Consider the following 12170-nt stretch of genomic DNA (forward strand, 5'->3'; position numbering starts at 1 on the left):
AAGGATATTATGCAGGATAAAATTATAAAGGATATAGAGGAGAGCTCTGATGTCTGTTTCACTTTCTCTTCTCTAAGCACCCTGAGATGATTTCTAATTAGAACAGTTCTGGTGTTACGGAAATGACAGGCCAGCCAAGAAACAAGCACCACTCGGAGGGTTGGAGTACTCAGATGTAGTATGCCGGCGGGCTCAGAGGGGCTTCTGCTCCGAAGCTCTGAGCACCTCCAAGACTTGCGCATGTGGCTTTATAGGGTTAAGTACAAGCTTGGGGTATTTGGCCAATAGTCATGAAACAGCTTTAGCAGCATCATTATCACAAAAGTGGAGGCAGGGAGGCAGCAAACCAACATTCCAAAGCCAAATATATCTCTTTGAAAATCCAGCTGCCTAGCAAAAAACAACAACAATAAAAACAACATGAACAGGGAATCAGCAAACCAACACTAATTAACTTAGATTTACGAGTTAGTCCAGCAGAACTCAGATCAGTATTCTGATACTTAGATTTGTGAGTTATCTTGTTAGCCTAGCCCGGCTTAGATTTGTGAGTTATCTTATTGGCCCAGCCCTGCTTTTCTTTCACATTCTTAGACTTGTGAGTTATCTTGTTGGCCCAGCCTGGCTTTTCCTTCACACTGGTTCTGTCTGTATTGCCTTTTCTGGTGTCCTCCACCTGCACCAGACCTCAGTCCTCATTCTAGAATCCAAAACATCAGTTAGTTCAGTGAAACATCCTGTGAAATCTCCTATACCTGAATTGATAGCCCTGATCAAGTATTTTGTTGAATGTAATGTCACAGCACATATATAACTGAAGGATATTGTTTCTGAAATAAATTGTAATGCAGGTTTAACTAGAAGAGCTTATATTTGACTATCTTGAAATGATTGAATTCCAGTAGAAGTCTGAGCAGTCTTCCACTGTATTATCTTTCTCCTCAAATAAGTGATAACAATACGTGGATAAAAATTAGATTCAGAATGAGCAATATTTCCACCCCCAAATTTTTTCTTTTTCTACATTTCTCTCTGTTTGCTACAGCTGTGTAGTTTTTCGATAGCTATTTACACTTAGCATTTATGGTATGTTGCTACAGAATCCTCACAAATAACATTTTAGTTGTTGCCCAATACTATTCCATCAAATCATTAGATCAAAATTTAACTACTCATTTCCTGTTGCTAAATATCTAGTCTTTTTTGCTACTGTCGACTGAAATAAATGCAGAGCCTAAAAGATGAGAGTTATGTTTCGTTTGGCAGGAGGACTTGAGCTGGGATGACAGTCCCTCTGAGGGACTGCTCTGAAGAGGTAGGGGAGGGTCTAGGATATATAGGAGCTTTACAACAAAGACCAGGTAGTTGGAACAATAAAAGAATACTCATTATCTAAAGAAAACTAGACATCTCAAGTTAAAGAATTTAGTGCTTTTCTATGTACGAGAGGGAGCAAACATTTGGACTCATTGAGTTCATTCCTTTGACAAGCACCTAGCTATCTAGGGCCAGTATCCTGTCCTTTATTATTCTGAGGGCCTTCAGAGTGCACCGTTTGTGAGTGGCTGCAGAGGCTGGGCTGCAGGCTTGTCTTCACTGGGGTGTGGCGGCAGCCGCTGATGACTTGATGGTTTCAGCATTCTTTGTTTACTGATATGGTTGCAGTACTTTTCATTCACACTAACATAAGTAATTTTGCAATAAGTATAGATATTCTTTCCTTTAGATAATTCTTAGGAAAATCTGATGCAGATGAGATTACTATACAAAGAATACTACTGTCTACATAATTTTTGGACTACATAGTAAAAATGATTTCTACAATATTTATCCATTTACATATATACATTACCAGCATAGATATTACCTTATTTTTATTTTGCACACTTATTAGGTATAACACGTTTTCAAAATTTTAATTTCCAATTTCTTTTATTTTTTCATTTATTTGTTCACTAATTTTTTCTTATATGTTTCTTTTCAATTTCATGTCTTTTCCTGATACTGTTTTATTAGCTTTTGCTTTTTATTTTAGTTATGATATATTGTATTATAAAGAAAGGAGAGTTCACAGAATCATCTGTTTATCTTTTCCTTTGTGGTATGTTTTCTCCCCTCCTTTTTATCAAGATTGTAAATGAGACCACTTTCCTCCAAGGTCTTTTGTTAATTAGTTCATATAATTCTTCCTGGCAGCCAAGCTGTGGGTAACATCCCTATTTAGTTATTAATCTCCTGGCTTTGTGGGGAAGGCATGTGATAAAAATTGTCTTTAATAATTCTCATTAACTTTGAAACACTTGCTACAAATATGCTATTATTTACTGTCTTAACTAATTTAATTGGGAGTAACTAAAAATAAAAACTTGCTAATAATTGGAGCAATTGGAAGTATAGTATATTTTGACATAATACTGCTCAGCTCTGTGAATTTTAGAATGTTTTTTCCTTTACTTATTTAACATCCAACTCTACATACCAAGGAACAAGTTCTGAAGTACCCCCCCCCCCACCAATAATGTAACAAAATCAATCATGCTTTATATAACATACAATTTGTTACCCCAAAACTGGGTTTGCTTCTTGGTGGATGTCAAGCCAAAAGACACAACCAAGTCAAAGAGGGGAAGAAGGAAGGATTTATTATCACTTGCAGCAAAGTAAGAGGAACACTGAGGATCTTTCCCAAAGCAATATCTCCCCAAACAGCAAAACTGGGGAATTTTTAAGCTAAAAGTACATGCATAGTCACAAGGGGCTTGAACGGAGAATTCAGCATAGAATTAGGGCAGAGATCCAGAGTCCAAGTCTTGGGTTGATGCATTAATTGAAATCAAGAGGGCCATCATCATTCCATACTCCACCTGGGTGGGAACCTTAGTTCCTGCAGAACTCAAAGATATATTATTATGAATATTCCTTGAGGAGGAATGAGAACTCTTGTTTTATCACTGCACTATTGCTTGACTGCCTTTTCTCTGTTCCTGCATTCCTTTGTTCCCTTAAGATCATTGATTGCTGAGACCTGTTGACTTGTTGAAGGGCAAGCATGGTAGCCGGGCTAAGATCACAAAATGGCTTTGGCCAAAATGGCTTCTTTTATGTCAAAAAAAAAAAAAAAAAAAAAAAAAAGAGAGAGAGAGAGAGATTGAAGCCAAGTCTGGTTCTTTTCCTCTGGGGATCCCCTACCCTGTCCGCTTACAATTTGTTTTAACCAAACAGCTGATTTTCAATACTAGTTTCTAATTGGCTATTTAAAATGTTAACATTTGCTTTCAAGTTCGTTTTCTCTTCTTTCAAAAGACTGGTTGAAGCCACGATTCATGATTTTTTTTTTTTGTGTGTGTGGGCACAATTGTCTTTAGACTATTCCAGTTTATAGATCAAAGAATGAGATTCTTCTTTCCTTATGTAAGAATTTGAGATGACTCACAGCGAAAAAAAATGTTACAAGAATACATACATGTTTACGTAGAACTGAAAAATTGTGCTCTGTACTGGAATTTGACATAATATTGTAAAATGACTATAACTCAATTAAAAATGTTAAAAAAAAAAAGAATTTGAGATGAGATGATCTCATCACCTTCATACATATGAGATGTAACTACTCTGCCATTCAGAATTCAGTTCAGGAAATATTTTATGCAGAAAGAGATTTACTACAATTTGCAGTGTGTTCCCACACAACCCTCCCACAACAATTATTGATCTCTTAGGCTTAGTGTGCTCACTCTAATAGATTAAATAGACTGAATATTTCCTAAGTTCTTCTTCACACATTTCAGACATAATTTTCTTCTTCTTGATCTTTGTAACATCTAGCTGATCTCCAAATCGAGAGGTAAGAGAACGGGAGCATGTATGTGGAAGAGATTTCTTAAAGCTCACTACCAAACAATACCACAGAAAGCAAACCACAGATTGATGGAAAAGTGTGACAGAAATCACTGCATTTCTCCTTAGGTCCTCTGCCTACTACCTATCAGGATCACTGCCTGTTTCATACTAGGCCCACCCTGATTTATTCTCAGCCCTAGACTCCATAAGCTGGTGCTTATTGTCATGGTCATTATAAGCCATTATTATTTGTTCCTAGAGTGCAAACGGGCCCTTTCTTTTTAATTCCTTTCTGGGGAAGCACCCCAAGGAAATGATAATTTGAAAAAAATGGTCACATGATTTATTTTTGCCTAATGAGTTTAAGTTTAGTTTTAGGTTTTGAAGAGGAAAAGCAAAAAGGACCTAAGACTTGCTATGGATACTTCTATGATCTTATCATGGACCCCTCATACTCACAGATGGCAGGATCTCAGGGAGGGAAGGTATCTCAAGGATCTTCTCCTCAAGTCACACTAGTCTCAGGAGACTGCTGTGAGAAACAGAAAGAGATTTAGTAAGGGAAACAAGGGACCAGTCTGTGAAAAAGGCTGGAAACAGGGAAACAGGGTGACATCAACGAAAGGAGAATTGCCAAGCTTCCTGGGATCAATTCCAATACACTTGGGAAATCTTTGCAAAATGCATTTCTTTGTGAGGATCCTAGGAGATTCGTTACTTTGGTATTGTAGTGAAATTGTTAGTGGAATGAAAGAATTGAAAAAAAAACAGATGATCCACAGCTTCATAGAAATATCAAATCTCCTAAAATGTTGTAGCGAAAGAGTGCAGGGTTAAGGGTGAAGTGACAGATGTTTCAGGCTGGCAATTTTGTTTGATTATGAAACTGCTTCTTTTTGTTTCCTGAGTGAGACCTTCATTTGGCAAACTGCTGATTCTTGCAAACTGGCATTATTCCAATATTTTCCTTCAAACCCTGAAATTGCTTATATCCTTTTTTCCCTGTCCATGAGGAAGTCTCCTTAAATTCGTATTAAAGTAGTGGTCAGTAATGTCTGCACAATTCTTGGTAATTCTCTGATGAACTGTTCTAGCTACATGGGAGTGACGCATCATTGTCTTTTAGGTTTTATTATACAGGAAATACAGGGAGAAGCAAGAATGCTTTGTTTCTTTGGAAGGTATGTGTTTGGGCTCTTATAACTATGAATACTAATATAGTTTCAACTTAGAGCATCTTTTTCCAGGAAAGTGGTCTAGCCAGAATAACTATACAGCCAGAATATGTAATTCTTTGTTGGCTGTTCTTCCCATCACAATGTTTTAGGATGATCACTCATCTTTGCCTGTGACCCAACCCTGTGTTCCTTCGAGATACTGAACAAAATAAAATCTGGAGACACTTCCTATATTTAATAAAAAATCTTGTCTTGCTTTGTTCAACAGCTTACACATGAAAAAAATCTCTTTATTTCTCCTTGGTTTATTAGCCTTTTAGGTTATTAGCCAGTCCTTAAATATTGTAGGGCTAAGTTTTTATACTTCCAGTTACAATGATCTGAATCTCTTCTACACTCTTTCTCATGGATCAATAAAGTGCATTCTCAAATCTACCTTCAGATAACCCCTTTATGGCTCCTTTTCTGATCTCCTTCTTTATTTCTTGTTTGTAGGATAAAAATTAAGTATTTATCTACCTTTGGACTGCTATTTTCTGCTGATCTTGAAAGGTCTGGCTCACGTACAATTTCTATGAGCTTATCTCTAACCACTCAAGTCCTAAGTGATTGAATTTTTTTCACTAGATGCATTTTTAGCGCAGACTGTATGTGAGGCATTAGGCTAGGGTCTAGTAGAAGATTTAATGGAGGAGATGTCATTTAGGAGGTGCCTTCAAGGATGAGTAGAATTTGACAGGCAGATGTTTGTTTGTTTATTTATTTATTTAAGCTTCTTGGGTGGAGGTAACAGGGAATAGTCACATCGGTGGGCTAGTCTGCAGCCTGCTGTGTTAGAAGAAAGCCAGTAAACTAGCTGCCTGGAGTACAGGATTTATGAGGGGGAATAACGAATAAAAGTGCTAGAGTGGTAGGTTTAAGCTAGGCCATAGAGCTATACACACATTTATAACAATAAAATTATATATAATTATATATACATGTTTTTAAAGCAATCTTAAACTTACAAACTCACAAAAAGTTTCAACTTTAGTGCCAAGAACTTTTATTTTCTTCTACAGTTCGGAAGTAAATTGTTGACCTGATAACTCCTCACCTCAAGTACTTTATTAGGTATTTTCTATAAACTACACAGCCATCTAACATCCAAATGTGGAACAGCCATCTAAATATGGAAATTAATACCACTATCTAGTTTATCCTTTGACCTCTTTGAGGTTTCTCCAATTTTCCCAATAATGTAAAGTGCAAGGACTCAGTTTAAAGTCATATGTTTGGGGAGTGTTTCTGAGTATTTGAAATACCCACAGAGTCCTGTTAGGGGGTTGTGTGCAATGCTCCAAGAAAGAAGTATTTATCAGGGCCCCAAGAACCTTAACTTTGGTGTCAGAGCACTCCAGCATTGTGCTCCCAGTGTATCATAAGGTTTTCTCTGTAAAATCGATTTCTTTTTCTCTTGTAGGAATTCTCTCCTGATAACTTTTATAACTTTTCAAACCACATGTGGTTTAGACTAGACAATGGAGCAAGGGGAGATCTGAATGTTCTGTCTCCTCCAAAGCCAGGTGATGAAGTCTTTCCCAGGAGGCTGTGCCTGTGGGCTCTTGGTCAGCACCACCAGGACTCCCAGTGAGCCCACGGGTCTAAACCTTTGTGATGACAACATAGACAATCCCTGCCCCACATTTAAATTGTCTGGACTCAAGGTTTGAAATTTGAAGCTACCTGGTTTATAATTTCCAATTAACTGGAAGCATGGAATAGATATATCATGATGGAATTATGCTAAAGAAAAGAATGTAAAGGAATGTTCTTTATTACCCTCATTTCCCCCACCCCAGGGTTGCCACAGGCCTGTGATTCAAAGTTAGTTTTAGTGCTCACTGACGCACGTTCTGCCCGCAGGCAGTTGCTCGCCTGGCAGCAGGGAACAGAGGTGAGCCTCTTCCCACCACAGTATCTACAGAGCCTTTGCTGGCACAAAGTTAGTCTGTGTGTTTTGGTGGGACGTCAGATCATTCAGTTTTCTGTTTCAATTAGAAAAATACTTTCATCTTGTTAGTCATGAATCTTTAGGCCAGAAAATGATTTTCATTTGGTTTCTAAGGCAACTTTTTGGAAAATGAGAATAATGGCCAATGTAGTTTAAAACTTTAACACTCTGAAAACATTGGAGTACCAATTGTATCAAGCTAAGTCAGTTTCACAGCTGTGTCTCTATCTTGTGGTTCTACTTGGCTGTGGTAGTTCGACTGTATTATTCTTCATGATTTTATGTATTACCTTACTTTCATCTGATTCTAGTGGAAAATGTACCTGGAAGCATCAAAGATTTCATAGTAGAATTTCGTCAGGCTCTGTGGCTGTCCCCTCTCAGTGCCTCATTAGTGGCCCTTTTGAAGCTGGCTGCCAAGCGCCCTTCTGATTCCATTCCCCGCTGGTATGGCTGGATCTTGACAAGGACAGGAGGGAAAACAACGGAAGACAATCTGTGACCCAAAGCCCTTGTGACATTTGGGAGAAAAATGTTCCCCATGGGAGCTTCATGATTGAACTCCAGGGTTCATACACATGTTTAATAACATTGGATTCACCTTTTAAATAATATCGTTATTTTTGAAATACAAATGTGAAATTTCAGCTTCTACATGTGTTTATAAAATGTATCAAGACTGATGCAGAAAAGAATAATAAGAATATTCCCATTTTATCTATGTGTTAGGTAAGGTGACAAGGTGCTGAATCTGGATTTATACAGGGTCATTTAAAGAGCAAAATTTCCAGTGTAGTTGGCTAGTGTCTTTTTCAGGAAGATGTCCTTCCACCATTCCAAACAAATGTTCTCACCTTTTGACATTTACTAGTAGAATATTTGGTCATAGCAATGGAAAACAATTTTTTTTTAAACTTTGTTAAAAGGAAATTTATTACCTGTTGTACTAGTTCTGGGTGAAGCATACAGGATAATAGGCAATTTCTGGTAAGAATATTAACAATGTATTTCCATGGCCACTTAGTAATGGTTTGATCTTAAAATGTATACAAATGTTGCTATTAAATTCTTTTGACTTCCTTAATTTTTTGGTTATACCAAAAATTAAGTTGCCCCTTAAGTAGAGTAAAGCCTATTAGGGCAGATATTGTTCATGTTGGAGTTCTAGTTAAATTATTGAATTCTTTTCCTTTACATCACTAAATATAGCAACAATAGGAGATAATTTGTATAGCTTACAGCAGGTTCTAATCCATCCAATGATCACCATGTAGTTTATAAAAAGAATCTCTAAGAGACAAACGAGCAGTTCTAAGTGTTATTGAATGCTTTTGCAGTTAAACATTTAGATGTAACAAGTGAAACCTTCTCTAAGTCAGATTTCCCTTTGTTGTCAAGTGAAAATAATAATAACTGTATGTCTGCTTCAATGATTTGTACTGATGATCATATGAGAAAATGTAAAATTCACTTACAAATGGTGAAGCGTGGTACAGACTTGCATGGTTGTTTTTAGAATTGTTTAAATTTAAAATTACTTAGTTACCTTTTTTTTCTATAAAAAATTGAAACTAAGTACTAATGATTTAATATCTGCACATTAAATTAGCCATGAATTCGGGATCGTCCTCTCTTGCCTCTCACAGTCCTGCAGGGATGCCCACCAGTAGGGAGGAGACATGGTGACCACTGAGATGCAGAACACATGGTTACCGAGGGACCAAGCAGCAGAGGGGCAGCATGTTCCACATAGCAATTTAAACTAGTTGTTAAAAAATATGTGGGCCATCAAACTTGCTTTTGGATGAGCCATTTTTATCCTAGAAAAAGCCTTTGCACATTATATTGTTCCATTTCCCTTGCCTTCCTTCATTTTAAAGAAAATCTGTCAAAGGAAATCTAAGTTAACCTAATTAGATTTTGAACTTTACTTTTAAACCTTTAAACCTTCCTGATAGCTCTGTTAAACCACTTTTAAGACTTTTCTAGTTTTAAAACTATTCAATGTGGAGCACATCTAAAAAAACTGACTTTAGGAGATATGAGCATGTATCTTTTGCAGAGGAGGAAAGTTTTCCTCCATTCTCTTAGTGTCTCTGCCTGAGTCTGAAAATTCAACTGACAAAGACAGATGAATGGGAGAAAAGCATACAAATTAATTAAAATGAGTTTTACATGACGGGAGCCTTCATAAGGAAATGAAGACCTGAAGGAAACCTGTGTATTATTTTGTTAGCTTTGATGAAGAAGGGACAGCCATGGAGGAATATGATGGGTTAGGGAGTGTGTGGTGGGTGTAGTAAACTGCGGGAAACTTAGCAAGGGCTGTTTGTTCAGATTCTTCTCAGTGTCCACTTGTCTTCCCAGATGAGGATGCTCCTTTCCTCTGAGTATAGGGAGGGCACCTCTCACAGGAGGCTTTTATGACGTTTCAGAGAAGGGTCAGAGAGACCTTCCTGCTTGTGCTATTTTCTCAAACTCCTTCAGCTTAAATATTCAATATGCCAAGGTGCCATCTTCTGCGGGTGGTGTGTTCTGAACCCCACCACTCTATTAAAAGAAGCAAAAAATACAAGATTGAAAAGGTACTTCTCCCCGGTCTGTAAAAAGATCAATCCCATTCCTGTCTATTTTACTTCTGTCTTTGGAGCATGTGTTTGTTTTCTGCTGGCTACCTGTGGAGAGAGGGCTTGGATCATGGGAGAAATACACAGAAATATCTATACTTTGGGCCTCAAGGACCTCAGCTTTAGTATTTGTAGAGATGGACATTAGCAGTGTGGAACAAAGGACCATAGAAAGCATACGCAATCATGTAAATTCAATTTAATTGAGTATATACAAGTGTTATTTTATATCTTATAGTCAATTAGTGTTAAAATATCTATCTAGGTAGGATTTATTCTGATCTAAATTGTAAAATAATTGAAAGAATTTTGGTATCTCTTCTTTTTGTTGATAGTTTGCATACTTGCTTTTTTCCTGTTTCATCCCTACTCCTAACTTTGACTTGATTTTTTCTTCCTTCCTTCCTTCCCTCCCTCCTTTCCCCCCTCCTTCCTTCCTTCCTTCCTTCCTTCCTCCCTCCTTTCCCTTCTCTTCCTCTCCTCCTCCTCTTCCTACTTTTGGGTCAGAGATTTCTTGTCCATTTTATAATTTCAAAATTGGAAACTCAGAAATGAAAACTTTTATACCTTTAAGTTCATTTGAGAATTTTAACAGCATGATAGTTCTGTTACCACGGGGAAGGAAGTAAAAAACCTCGATTCTTTGTCTTACCCGAGAAAAAGAATTTAAACGAAAGACTAAATATGTTGTAAACAAAGGATTTCATTAGTAGAGCAAAAGTCAGCATAGTACACCTTGAAGAACTGAAGGTGGACCAACCCAAGAGAGGAAAATGGTGCCACTCCTTTGTTTCTCTTGCCTTATGTCCTGGCTTTAGGGGCGTTCTTGTGGTTGATTGACGGTTCACGTCCCTTGAATGCTTAGGCGTGCGCATCTCCTTTGCAAATGCTTTCACCCACGGTGTACACAGGAAAACCTAAGGGAGAGGGCCCAACCCACGGTGCTAATTATAATACAACGAACACTGGGTCGTGTCCAGTTAAATCCTTTCTGCTACCACGCAGTCGTGTCTGTTGGGTTCTCACTGGTTTCTTGCTGGCACTCATTTAGAAGAAGTAAAGTCCCTTTGTGCTGGAGGCGGGCACACCACCATCTTCTGGACCATCCTCCCTCTCCTCCACCTATCTGCCTGGTGCCCCCACTTACCTGACTGTCCTACAATTCTGGATATTTCTAAAACCATTCAGTGAAATATGAAAATGCTACTGTGGAGATTTTGTTTTCATTAAACCTTCCTGAAATTTGCTCATGTTGCACTACTGAATACAATTATCTGGCTGGACAAAAAGGCAAAGGAAGATGGGCAGAATTGCAGGCTCATGATTCCCATTTTTAAATTAGAAAAGAAAAAAGATTCCTCCTGCATTTGTAATGAATGTTTACTCTTATTCTTCATGTTCCATTTCTTTCCTCGTTTATCCCAGTACCTCTAGAGAATCCCTCACGTTCTCACTTTTCCTTTTCCCCTTTTGTAAAACAGCAGGCCCTGTTTTTGAAGAGCCTCTTTGTAGGATAATTTCAAACCTATTTTCTCCAATGGGACAGTAGATGCATTTGTGCTTTTGTCTATTCAGTTTATCTCTTGTTTATAGGTTTATGAGAAACGAGATTATCAACATCTTCAGTCCTCTCTATATTTCAGTTTCCTTGACGACCAGCAGAAATCCTTTACTAAACTAGTAGCAGTGAATGGGAAGGTTAAACTGAACTAAAAGTTGGGAGAAACAAAGCGGTTTCTAGGTCATCCTTGAATTCATTATTTAGGTGGAAAAAATGGCTAAACTCTAAATTTAATATGTCTGTATACAGTATTAACCTTAGAATGAAAAACCAATTTCTGAGATTATTATGAATTACTCAAAATTCCTTTTTCAAATAATTTACAGAATATAACGTTCTAAATAGGAACAATCATAGGAAGTTAAGAACTTTATACTTTTATGGGAGAGAGGACGATATAGCCTTTCCTCCTCCACATACTTACATCCTGTCATTATTTACTTAGGAAAGAAAAGATCTTGAAACTTCTGGGTTCAGGGTTTATCTTTCTGTTTTACAGAGATAAACTTCCCCAAAGATGTGTCTCCTAATTTAGGGGGGAGTGTGGCTCATATCATAGACTTAGCATGATACACTTCTCACATACTTTTCTGTTTTCTAACTTACCACATATTTGACTAAATTATATCATAAATGCAGTGACCACAAATTCTGTAAAACCCATAATGCTCACTAATAATTTTATGTATAAAATGTGTTGTAGGTTTCTACCATGTTTAAAATTTCCTATTTGTTTTTGTTCTGTTGAAACAGTAACAGTTAGGTACTAAAAAATCTTATTGCTTAATATGAGGTGAACTCAGCCAGCACAAAAATGACAAAAAGTCATTATATTTTTGGAAGTGAATTAATAGCACTAGTTTTCAATCTCCATAAGGGCAGGGAGGATGTCTGCCTTATTCACATTTGTTCTCAAAGGTTTTGGTGTAGTGCTTTGCACGCAAAAGAGTTGAGACGATTTTTGTTGAATG

The sequence above is a fragment of the Camelus ferus genome, chromosome 2 (genome assembly GCF_009834535.1).
Source record: "Camelus ferus isolate YT-003-E chromosome 2, BCGSAC_Cfer_1.0, whole genome shotgun sequence".
Taxonomy (NCBI): Eukaryota; Metazoa; Chordata; class Mammalia; order Artiodactyla; family Camelidae; genus Camelus; species Camelus ferus.